The sequence below is a fragment of the Brassica oleracea genome, chromosome C5, assembly GCF_000695525.1.
Source record: "Brassica oleracea var. oleracea cultivar TO1000 chromosome C5, BOL, whole genome shotgun sequence".
In the NCBI taxonomy this organism is placed as follows: domain Eukaryota; kingdom Viridiplantae; phylum Streptophyta; class Magnoliopsida; order Brassicales; family Brassicaceae; genus Brassica; species Brassica oleracea.
In genome coordinates, this window is record NC_027752.1 from 20,812,513 (window position 1) to 20,825,107 (window position 12,595).

Consider the following 12,595-nt stretch of genomic DNA (forward strand, 5'->3'; position numbering starts at 1 on the left):
AAACCTCTACAGTTATCAACGTAATTAGAGAAATGATCACGTGTTTAAAGCAACTGAGTCAAATCTGAAGCTCAATTGGAGTAAAATTTAAAATGCAGAGAAATATAGGAAGATGACTTGGGGTCTTTTTAGAATATAAAACAGTAGAGGTTTTGGGGGAGATGAAAAAGTTAAGGATAATGAAAGGTCATTTAACTATTAAAAAGGACTTCTCATAGTACAATTTCTAAAAGGTCTATAATTTGCAATTAAAAAATCTGAAAAGATGTTGTAATTATTAAAGCAGAGGTATGGTGCATGTGAATTGAAGTAACTCATGTCTCATATTAATTGCACGGAGAAATAAAACACCAGAAGTCTGGTTCCGAATTGAGAAATTTCCGAGAAAGTTACCAAAACAAAATATTTAAAGGGTTTTACAAAAAATGTTACAAAAAATAGGTTTTACAAAAAAATAAGGGTTTTAATTTTTTTGCTGGGCTAATGCTTTAATTGAATTTTTTTTGTTTGAATTGAATGTTGTTAATTGAAAATTTGATAACGTGTATTGATTATATATTTATAATATGTAATAAGTACAGGTTTTGCTACAATCCAAAAACTCTCATGTAGATAGAATTGTCTTTGAGAAATCGAGTAACAGAAAAGCATACGTACACAGAGTGGTTCTTGTTTGTATAAGTGCGTATAGATTTTATGATAATAAAACAATCGCAAGAAAGAAAAAAATTAGAAACCTGGGTATTGAAATCGTGACGGAATCAAGTCATGGGTCATCCATTATTCTCCGAAATAATCACCACGGATCAGACAAAATTAACGAAGAAACAAACAAATACTAATGAAATTTCGCACAAGTAGTCGATGCGTAATTGGTCAATTTCAATACCAATGAACGAATTATTTGTGAACATTCAATAAATCATGTGATAAAAATTATTTACCTGAAGAAGAGGATGAGAGCGATGGGAAGGGAGGCAGTGAGGACAAACACTGAGACAACAGAGCAAGCAAAACACGTTCTTCTCGCTTTTGCGGCGACTCTCGTGGATCCCACAGCTCGAGAAGAAAGTTTCCGACATTAATCCTTCAAGCCATACAGGTTTCGTGGCCGCCACCATCATCTCCTCCTCCCCCTCGTCATGATCTCCTATCACCATTTTCGATTTATCTGACAAGAACCAGATGGAGAAATTACTCAATTTCAAAACCCTATTCTCTAGAAGAAGGGAAAAACCCTACGAGATTGAGATTTTGATAGAGAGCTTTGGGGTTTGTTTTGTTTTACTTTGGACAGTGTGTGTGAAGAGAGCGTTTATATAAGGAGTTGGTCGTTTTTTTTTATACACGTATGTATGGGTTTTGTGTTGTTATGCAGAGGAGGTTCCAGAATTATTGTCTCTAGGTATGGAGAGAGAAAGTGTTGTTGCTGGGTGGGGGGAGATAGAGAGAGAGAATGTTTTTTTTATTGAGAAAACGAAATGTTCCAAGAAAGATCAGATCTTTTCTCCAATGGCGAAAAGATGCATATTTTAAGAAAGAGAAGATAGAGTTGTGTGACAAAGTGTAATTCATCAAACGGTAGCTAAAAAGATTTAAAAGTTTAATCAGAATTTTTCATTGGGCAGAAAACACAGTAACTCAATCTGAACTTCCAAGTTTAAGTACAAAAAATAAAAAAAACTTCCAAGTTTTTGATTACCTTTACATGGAATAAAAAGTTATCTTTTCTTTTGCAACTTTCTTTTAAATAAGAAAAACTTACTCCTTATGACACATTTCTACTTTCTAATTACACTTAAAGACACTTTACCAATATCAAACACTTTTCATATATGATTTGTCCTTATTACACTCAAGTAAACTCAAGTAAACTCCATCTACACATTCATAACTCTCTTAACTAATCTCAACAGTTACTGTCCACACAATCAGACAAAAAAAAAATTAAAATACAAACATGTATATTCTCTCTTCTATCTCCACTTTAGATTTTCATATTTATTTTCCCTAATTCCATCTTTTTCGACTTGATCTCTCAACTCGTTGATTGTATCAAAAATCCGAGACCACCACTGTGTTCCTCTCGATGAAACGAAGCCGTAGCTCCCAACCACGCATCAAACAGAGCTCATACACATTTGTAATCATCGTGAGAAGCTTCTTATTTCGATAGAATTTTGACTCAATGTCCCAGCTCGTTGATCGTATCAAAATTCTGAAACCATAACCGTGTTCCTCTCAACGAAGCGAAGCCGTAGCCACCAACCACGCCTCAAACAGAGCTCATATGCACCTATAGTCACCGTGAAAAGCTTTAGTGGATCCGAGATGAATCGAAAAGGGACAGGGAGAATGTCTTGGCATTTGTCGAAAAGCATATGTCGTCGACGCCGCAGTTTCAGTGGAGAATGTCTTGGGAGAGGGAGGAAGAAACAGGAGGATAGGTAGGGACGACGATGGTGAACAGGTCCGAGCTCCAGTGTGGAGAGGACGACGTGACATCGAGCTCTCGTGATGTGGACAGAGGATGTGTGGATGTGATCGGTGTGGACGGCAGCTGTCCATTCAAACCTCGTACTTACAAACATGTATATATGATCCATCCATAAGTATCCATCCACAAGAACTTGTCCACGTGGTTACTATCAGCTTACGTAATGTTTTGACGTTTTTTGTTGTTTCCAGCTTAACTAACTGTAAAATTATTTAAAGATGGAGACAATAATGATTTTGATAGGAGCTATACTAAATTTTTTGAATTGAATAGTCTCTTGAATCTTTATTTCTCAATATGTGGGAGGGAAAATGAAGATTGAACATGTATTCATAATCCGTCCACAATCGTCTGTCCACAAGAACTTTTGTGCTTTACATAGTAAAAGTTATTGAACTTGTATTTTTGCATTATCATTTGAATAACACCATCCATTGTACTTCATATACTCCACCTAGCTCATCCACTAAGTTCACAAATCGCTTGTACACATCTATTTCTTAAGGCACATCCACACGTATCTACATCCAAGTTTCGCTTGTTCTCACTTGTCTTTATGCTTGAACTAGCCAAAAATCTAAAAGATCTTAAGAAAATCTGAAAACTCAAACTTGAACGAGTTTCCATCCATGAATTTTCAAATCTATATTTTTCGAGTTCATGTTTTTATTTCTATGTTTCTCTGTCCACGCTTTCTTCATCCATGTGTTTCCATTTACGTCTTTCTTGTCTATATGTTTCCGTAAGAAAATTAAAATATAGAAATTGTATATTAAAATGGATGTTAAACTGTAGAAAATAAAAAGTTATAATTTATGGTATTAAATAAAGTTGATTTATATATCTTTACTTTTGAAAATAAGCAAATACAAATGAAGGTGAATGAAGAATAATAATTATATAAAAAATCTTATTTCTCTTTCTCCCCAACTAAGAACCATTCCATCAAAATTTTAGTTAGCTTAGGGTTGATTTCTTAGAAACAATATCCTTCTACTTACACAAAAGCAAGGTTATTTTTGTCTAGAAAGGGACACCTATCCATACAAAGTACACACAAAGTGTGTCGAAGACACAATGTGTCTTTAAATGAAAAGAGAAGACAGAAAGTGTCTTTCTGTGTAAGTCTCTCTTTAAATAATATAAAAATTACGGATGTTCTTGATTTCAACTGATTTTCATAGCTTTAACCCTATCATTTCTCTTGTTTTGGGTTCATCTTGCATACAATTAAGTGCATTTAGTGTCCCTGCATCTGCATTTGTATTGTGGAACCTTTGGAGCCGGTATTCAGGTGAAATGGAGCAAAATGGAGAGATTGTGGTCGCTATAGTCGCCACTGGGAGCTTCTTCTTCGTCTTCAGAACATGTCTAGCAGCCTAGGTAGGGCCCGCTAGGAGAGACCGCTAGATTCTTCTGACTCTCGCGGTGTGGGTTTGGCCGCTGATTCTGACCGTTGTGCCCTGGATTAAATGGAATTTATTGGAGTTTCCTTGGGTTTTCTCCGTCTTTCTCCAGCGGCCAAGGTAGAGGCCGCTAGAGGTGGCCGCTGTGGAGCTGTTGTTTTAGCTGTCTTGGCAGAGACCGCTAGCCAGGCCGCTAGTACATTCCTGCGACGACAATCTCTCCATTTTGCTCCATTTCACCTGAATACCTGCTCCAAAGGTTCCACAATGCAAATGCAGATGCATGGACACTAAATGCACTTAATTGTATGCAAGATGAACCCAAAACAAGAGAAATGGTAGTGTTAAAGCTATGAAAATCAGTTGATATCAACTCTCCCAAACTTGTCCTTTACTTCTCCACAAGTAAACTTTCAAAAATAATCAAGAGGAAGAGGTTTGAAGGTGGGGACTCATCACCAAAACAAACTCTTCTTAGACTTCAACATGATATCCTTGCATAATCATATCAAATAGCAAGAGCAATATCTTTTTCCAACTCTAACTTCTCTAGGCCTATCTTAACTCCTTTAATCTCTACACTCATTATCATGGATCCACAAACAAACAAATCAACCAACTCTCACATTCATTTAGCAAAATCAACCAGGATGAAGGCCGCTACACTCCCCTTACTAGCGGTTGCTCCTAGCGGTTTTAAACAAGGTCGCTGCAGTCACTTAACCTAAAGTGATTTCGTGTTTTTAACCTCCTAGTATAAATATTCTTTGTCTTGATTAAGAAAGGACATCCTTTTATCCATTGTAAAACACTGAAACCTTTGGGATCTTTGGAGTTTATGCAATTAGTACTTACATTCTCTTGTTTACTTGTGATTATCTCTTCTTCTATTTTGATTATGCTTTCATCTATCATGGGTTTAAGTGTGATCAAAATGATTAGTGAGTAGTCATCTTTGGATTCATGGGTTAGGATGATTAGGATGATTAAGTGATGATTTAGAATGTTTAGAGTAGATTAAAATGTTTTCTTGCTTGATTGAGTGATCTTAATGATAATCTAGAGTTGGTCATTTTAGATTAGAAATCTAGATATTTCATTGCCTGAGAGGTGTTCGATGAAATGTCTAAGCCAACTCAACATGCTCTTAGCTTACCCTACCAAAGGCATTTGATCTTAGGGGAGTTTGGAAAGTTGAATGATCTGTTCTTAATGATTGCTTGATTGACACAAACCAAAGAAATTTGATGTTTGATCAATGAGAGTAAATGAACTTTTGTCTTGACAAAGAACTTGCTTAGAATTGTTATCTAGACTTAGGGAAATGTGTAGATTGAAACTTTGTTATTTTAGATTAAATCTTAGTCATCTGAAATCAATTTTCTACAGCCATGATTCATCCTTTATCCATTTGCTTGAAATTTGCTAGTTAATTGTGTTAGAATCTTGTTAGTTTGATCAAATCACTTCATTACATTGAATGCACTTAGCTTAAGTATGAACCTGAATTCTCTTTGAATTGAAACACTTAGAAATGGATTGACATCTAAAATACTACTTTGATTTGAACCTTGGACCCTTGAAAAGTCCATTCCAGTTCTCGCTTAATCGGACGCCTTACCCGCGTTATCGAACAATATTATCTCTTGATTTATTTGCGCGTGTGGATATGCAATTTGGTGAAAGGACAAGTGTCCCAGAGGTTCGTTTACCTTTCCCAGATGTGCGACTCATGTTTCCATTCCTTCGACCTATCCAAAAATAAAAAAGAGTTTATTTGTGAAAACAAGTTTTATAATTCACATTATTTCAGATATATTACATCATTTACTTACACGTATAAATCATAGAATTTTTTACATCAAGAGGCGCTTTATCACTTTTCAATTACATCCAAGGCCACAATACACTTGCAAGACACTTTCTCATGGGACCTACAGAGAGAATATACACATTTGCCTTAAATGAGAAGAAAAATGAGATCTTTCTTAGACAAGATGAAAGATAAAGTGTGTTTCTTTATTATTGTTTACTCTACTTCTTAATATTTTTTTTTGTTTATTTTTAATTAAAAATACATATAGCAAATTTTGTTGATATAATAAATTATATTTTTTTATTCTCTATAATTTGATATCCACTTTGATATATTTTTTTGTTATATTTTAAAATCTATACTTGTACACGTATTCAATGATTGTGTTATGGATGAATGATATCTGGATGTTTGAAAAACATAGATAACTTGCTCGGATGAAACTTCTGTAATTTTTACATTCATCTTCGTCCACGTATCACCCGTCCACGTATCATCCATCTACGTATCACCCGTCCACGTATCATCCGTCTACGTATCACCCGTCCACGTATCATCCGTCCATGCATTGAATGTCTATTAAGGGCAAAGTTGTCCACAGTTTATTGCTGGCCCACAACAAAGTGTCTCACATGTAGGAAGTGACTCTGAATGTAAAGAAAAGTCAAAAGTGGCCTAAAGAGTAATCAACTCTAAATCCTAACACTTAACGATCATTAATAGCATAATTACTCAATTATCACTCCATATTTATATCTTCAAAGTGTTGAGTAATTAGTTTATAATTTTCATTTAGTAGGTATTCTTATACTAATTATAGGAAACAATAATCACCAATATTTAAAAGCGATAGTTACTCTCATAAACAATGTTTTGGAAACTGGACCGGACAGGTCGGTCGAGCCGGGCCGACCGTGACTTGTTGAAGAAACTGAGTCTGGTTCGGTTTAAAACCCGGATTAGAAAATTGCCAAAAATACTATTTTTAAAGTACCACTTTTCATGTTTACACTAACCACTTTTACCCTCATCTTTAATGAAGGGTAAAAGACATTTATAACCTTTTGATTAACTTTGACAAAAAAAAACATATGGTTAACTAATCTAAACTTAAAACATCAACTCTAAACCCTAAATCATCAACTCTAAACCCTAAACCATGAAACATCAACCCTAAACCTAAACCTTCAAATCTAAACCCTAAAACATCAACTCTAAACCCTAAACGTAAACCCTAAATGTAAACCCTAAACCCTAAATCTAAACTTAAAACATCAACTCTAAACCCTAAATCATCAACTCTAAACCCTAAACCATGAAACATCAACCCTAAACCCTAAACCCCACAACTCTAAACACTAAACTCTAAACCTTCAAATCTAAACCCTAAAACATCAACCCTAAACCCTAAAACCCTAAACCTTCAAATCTAAACCTTAAAACATCAACTCTAAACCCTAAACGTAAACCCTAAACCCTAAAACCCTAAACCTTCAAATCTAAACCCTAAAACATCAACTCTAGGGTTTTAGGGTTTAGGGTTTAGGGTTTAGAGTTTAAGGTTTAAGGTTTAGAGTTTAGGGTTTAGAGTTTAGGGTTAATTTTTTAGGGTTTAGGGTTTAAAGTTTAGTTTTTAGGGTTTAGTGTTGATAGTTTAGGGTTTAGAGTTGAAGTTTGGGTTTAGGGTTTAGAGTTGATGTTTTAGGGTTTAGAGTTGATGGTTTAGGGTTTAGGGTTTAGAGTTGATGTTTCGGGGCTTAGGGTTTAGAGTTGATGTTTCCGGGTTTAGAGCGTATTTAAAAACGAAACACGGTTTAGGATTGATGGTTTAGGGTTTAGAGTTGAGTTTTAGGGTTTAGGGTTTGAATTTCGAAATAGTATAATTCGAAAAAAAATAAAAAATATTTTCTATTTTTTTTATTTTTATTTATTTAAATATTTATTTATTATATATATAAAGAACAAGGACATAAGAGTCTTTTGCCACTTAATGAAGAATGTATTTTTGAAAATGTCACTTTTGTGGTGGTAAAAATGAAAGTGGTAAAGATGTAATTTCCCCACCCGGATTTGAGAAAACAATCGGTGAAACCGACTAAAACCGGTGACCCGATTTAACTTTAAAACCCGATTCTAAATAAATCAACATATAAACTAATGTCTTTTCAATTGTTATTAACTTTTAATATTTCATAATGAATGTTAACTTTTACTATTTAATTGGTTTTCTTTTAATTCAATTTTTAAAAGAAAAATGTTAAAAAATCTATTTTTGACTCTCATATTCTATTCTCATTTTGTCATATTCATAAAATTTAAGACTATTAGTTGTGTAAATAAATACGTAATTTAAGCCAATCATGTATCAAAGTTATAGAAAATAACATGAATATATGAACCGTTTGTATTTTCCAGTCCCGGAAAAAAAATTTGTATCATAGTTTTAGGAAAGACCAATATAATATGATTTGACTTCAAAGTAAATTTCACATAACTTTGCAAAATAAGAAAACCCTCTTGCCTTTAGGTTAAACTAGGGGGTTTGTCCGCGCTTCGCACGGAATATTGTTTCATTGTTGTTAAGTATGATTTTTTGGATGATGTAATTATGTGGTCGTGTTTATTTGTTAACGGCATTATTTGGTATTTTATTGTGCTATGTATTAGATAGATGATAGGTTAATATATTATGTGTTTGTTTTTTCAATAATGTTTTGTTGTGTGTATAGTAGCACTTGTTAGTGGTGAAATGAGTCTCTGATGTAAAACATATTGAATTTCAGTAAGTTTGCATTTAGGAATTTGTTGAACATCAAAATTGTATTTTATTTTTCATATTTTGGAACATTATTCTTGTAAGATGTTTTGTACTCTCTCCCCATAGTTTGACATTGAGCCGTCACCATCTATGTATTCCGTTTACCTTTTCAGTGTAAACGGTGTGCAGTGCTTCTCACAATGCGGAAAAAGACTCACATTCGTGCTCTTGCTGTTCCTCGCCTTCTTCTCTTGCGAGATTATCTGGTATTTGTTGTAGATAGGGTTTATGAGTTCCAACTTGTGCGGTTGTTTCTCACGGTGTTGTAGGCTGTTCCGGTCAATAATGACGCTCCTCTTCTTCCTTAAATATTGGCTTATGTTAGAAGTTGCATCTCTTTAGGTTGGGTCAGAATTTAGTCGTCTTGATGTTGTCTTCCTCGTCGTTGGTATGCCGTCGATAGTCTCTACTCGTTTTCAAGATCTTGTTTTTGGTGATCTGACTTCTATGCTCTTTTTCATAGCTCGAGGACGATTCTATGGTTTACTTATTTTGTTTCGTCTCTCTTTTCCCTCTCTGTTTTCTCATCTCGTTGGAGCTTTCATCATTGCTCACATCTCTGGTGGCTCTTCCTTTTGCCATGTTTGCTAGTCCAAGTTTGGATAGTGATTTTCTCCGTGTATGCTTTATGGGTTTAGAAGGTTGTTTTAGGTCTCAAGCTTAGGATTTGGTTTCTCGGTGTTTGCCTCCCATTCTCCCTCTCCTCGGGTTGTTTCTTTTCTTCCCCTCCTTTCCTTGGTATAGGTGTGCAGAGTTAATCTCTTAGAGTTTTGGTCCCTTCTATCCAGAGCTTTGTGGTTCTTTGATGGCATGCGCAACTTGTCTATGTTTCTTTAGTTTGTGAGGTGTTTCTTACCTCTTAGCTGGTGGTTGTGTTTTTGGTAACTTAGGCATGTGTCTTGCTGCTTCATGGTGACTTTGGCATTCCTGTGATAATTGTTCCTCTAACTTCTTTCTTGGTTCTTTCGTTGGTGTTTGATCGCGATATTTTGTGTTCGGGGATTGCTTTGTCTCAGGTTTTATCTTTCTACCATTTTGTAACTTTTGTTTGTTCTGGCCAAGATACTCTATAGTAAAGTGAGGTAATTTAGTTTTCGTTCTTGATCTCATTTCAGCTCTGGTCTTTTATTAAATTAGTGTTACTATGACATTTTAGTTTTCTCAGAGACTGTGGAGGTTTTAAGTTTAAATTATGTGTTTTGCTTTAGTTTCTTCTTCTTAGTTTGATTATTTTATAATTTTTAGTAATAAAATAAATATATAATTTCTAAATGAAATATTAGTAAATAGTAAAAAATAATAACTTGATGAAAGTTTATGTTATAGTTGGGACTAAATTACATATTTAAAATATATTTTAATTATTTTTTATTCATATTGAATTTTAATGATTAAGAAAATAGATTATTAGATTTTATGTGATGACGGTTAGTGTAAGAATGTTTAGATAGTTCACAATTAGAAAATAGCGGACTAAATTGCAGTAATCTAAAAGAAGAAGGATCTAAAATATAGAAAAAAATGAGGACGCATGTCATCAAACCCCCCATCCCCATGTCAAAAGAAAAAATGTTTAGATAGTTCACAATTAAAAAATGACGGGCTAAATTGCAGTAATTTAAAAGAAGAATGATCTAAAATGTAAAAAAAAAATGAGAACACATGTCATTAAACCCGCATTCCACATGTCAAAATAAGAGAAAGAAGTCTACTTTATATATATAGATATTTTATCCAATAATTATTGGAACAAATAGACAAACCATATTAACAAAGATACATGACACTAATTGTTAATACTACGGATATTCTAAGACTGAAAATATGTTTGTGCGAGAACAAAATACATTGCCAGCTCCACAACCACTATATGTTGACATGATATATTATACAAAACAAATATTATGATTGGGAAAATCAAAATAATATTTTGGTTAGTTGTGGTTTAATAATTGGGAACGTCAACCGTAAATGGTTATTTCGGTATAGGTAATGACCGCAAGCGACAATCAATTCGTGATTATATTATATGGAACATAGGCAATGACATTACATTACATGTAATTAATCTAGGCAAGAAAGAGTTTTTCAATAAAAAGTGTGAGAAGGATTATACTGATGATACCTAATCAATGACATTTTTGTTAATCACACATGATAGTAAGATTTATTTTTAAGAGTTCTCCTCAAATAATAAGAAGGGGATATGTTTAAAATCGTTTATATAATTATTTCTATCATATCATATGTATTTATATATATATTCTAAATTTTTATAATGTAATATATGATATTTAATTGTTTATATAAACAAATTATGTTAATTCTTATATCTTTAAAATGTTTAATTGTTTTCATGGTAATATAGATTAGATTAGGTAGTTCTAGAATTAGTTTCCTTTTTAAAATTTTAATTTAATAAATGAAAATACAAATACCAACAACCAATCAAATTATGAGAATTAATTATAAACTTCAACTATAAATGACACCTAAACAAAAGTCACTTAAGTGACTTCTGAATTAATATACAGTAAGATGCATTTTTGTTCTTTGCAAAACTTGTTGTAATTTTTTATTTAAAATCTACAAAATTTTATATTACGAACACTACGCTTTATGCAGTGCAGAGATTTTTGAGGCCTAAGGCAAATTTGAATTTTCTTTTACAAATTTTAAATAGTATTATAAAAAATTAAAATTTTACATTATTTGTAAAGGAACTACAGAGAAAAACTAAAATATTTAAAAAATTTCTTAAATAAATGTTGTTTTTTCCTACAAACAACTATTTTTTTGTGGTATAAGAAACAAATATAGTTGTGTTACAAAAAAAAAAAGAAACAAATATAGTTACTCTCAAAAACAAAATTTAAATTATTAGAATGTTGTGGACAAAAAAAATTATTAGAATATTTGTTAAGATAATGAAAACAATTAGGAAAATTACAATACTAAAAGCACAATATAGTGAGCAATTAGGCTATCCACATCATCAAAAATAATCATCCAATCAGCTCATTTCGTTTTTACACATCAAACGGGCTTAAATTACGTCTGGGCTTCAAGTTTTTCTTTCATTTGCAGTGGGCTTATGTGTGGGCTTTAGTTTCTTCTCATTATGGACTTATCAAACCTAGCTTTCATTTTTGCGACACAATATTTGGTTTTACTATTTTAGATTTCCTTTTCCCCCTTAGTATTTCGGCATGATATCTCTAGATATATTTTTTGGTCGTCTCTATGCCATTAACGCCATAACGTACTACCGTAACATTATTTGTCGTCTTATTATGTATTTGTTTACGAACAGAATATTATAATATTTTGTTTAGTGAACTAAATGAACAACTCCGTTGTTTTTAATAAATATATTAGAGCAGGATGTTGTTTCTACCAAACCTGTATAATGCACAATGGACCAAAATTAGAAGCGGCACGGCTGCACTATTATGGCCACCCTCATGGATTGTAATTTTCCATAACTTGCAAGCTTTCAATTAGAAACATAAGTAATTACGTTAGCAAATTATTATTCATACAAAATTTAGTTAACAAAAAAAAAATAACAACACAAAATATTTAAAATCATCTTGAACTCGCTTTATCACTCGCAACAAGATTTTACTTTGACAGTTCAATCAAATACGTCAAGCACTTCAAAGGACGGATAAAAAACATCAAGAAGATAAAAGCTAGAGAGGAAAAGAAAAACTTCAACCTCTTTGTTCGTTTTAAAATTTTGTTTCGTTTTACAAATAGTTTTTTGTTTTTTTTTATCTTTCTAAAGAACAATTTCGTTCATTTACAAATTTTATCTCTATTTTTAAAATACATAGCCTAGATAAACTTATTTACAAAAGGAAAAATTCATAATAATTTACCCCTTTTAAAAATAACATCAAATAAAAATATCAACGTTGACCAGCTTGATAGATTTTTTTTGAGAAAAATTAATGTTTTCTAAAGAGTTTTGGAGAATTTGGAGAGTATTGTTAGATGGTTCTACTAAAACCATATAAATGATGCAAATATTTTTAAATTCAAAAATCAGATAC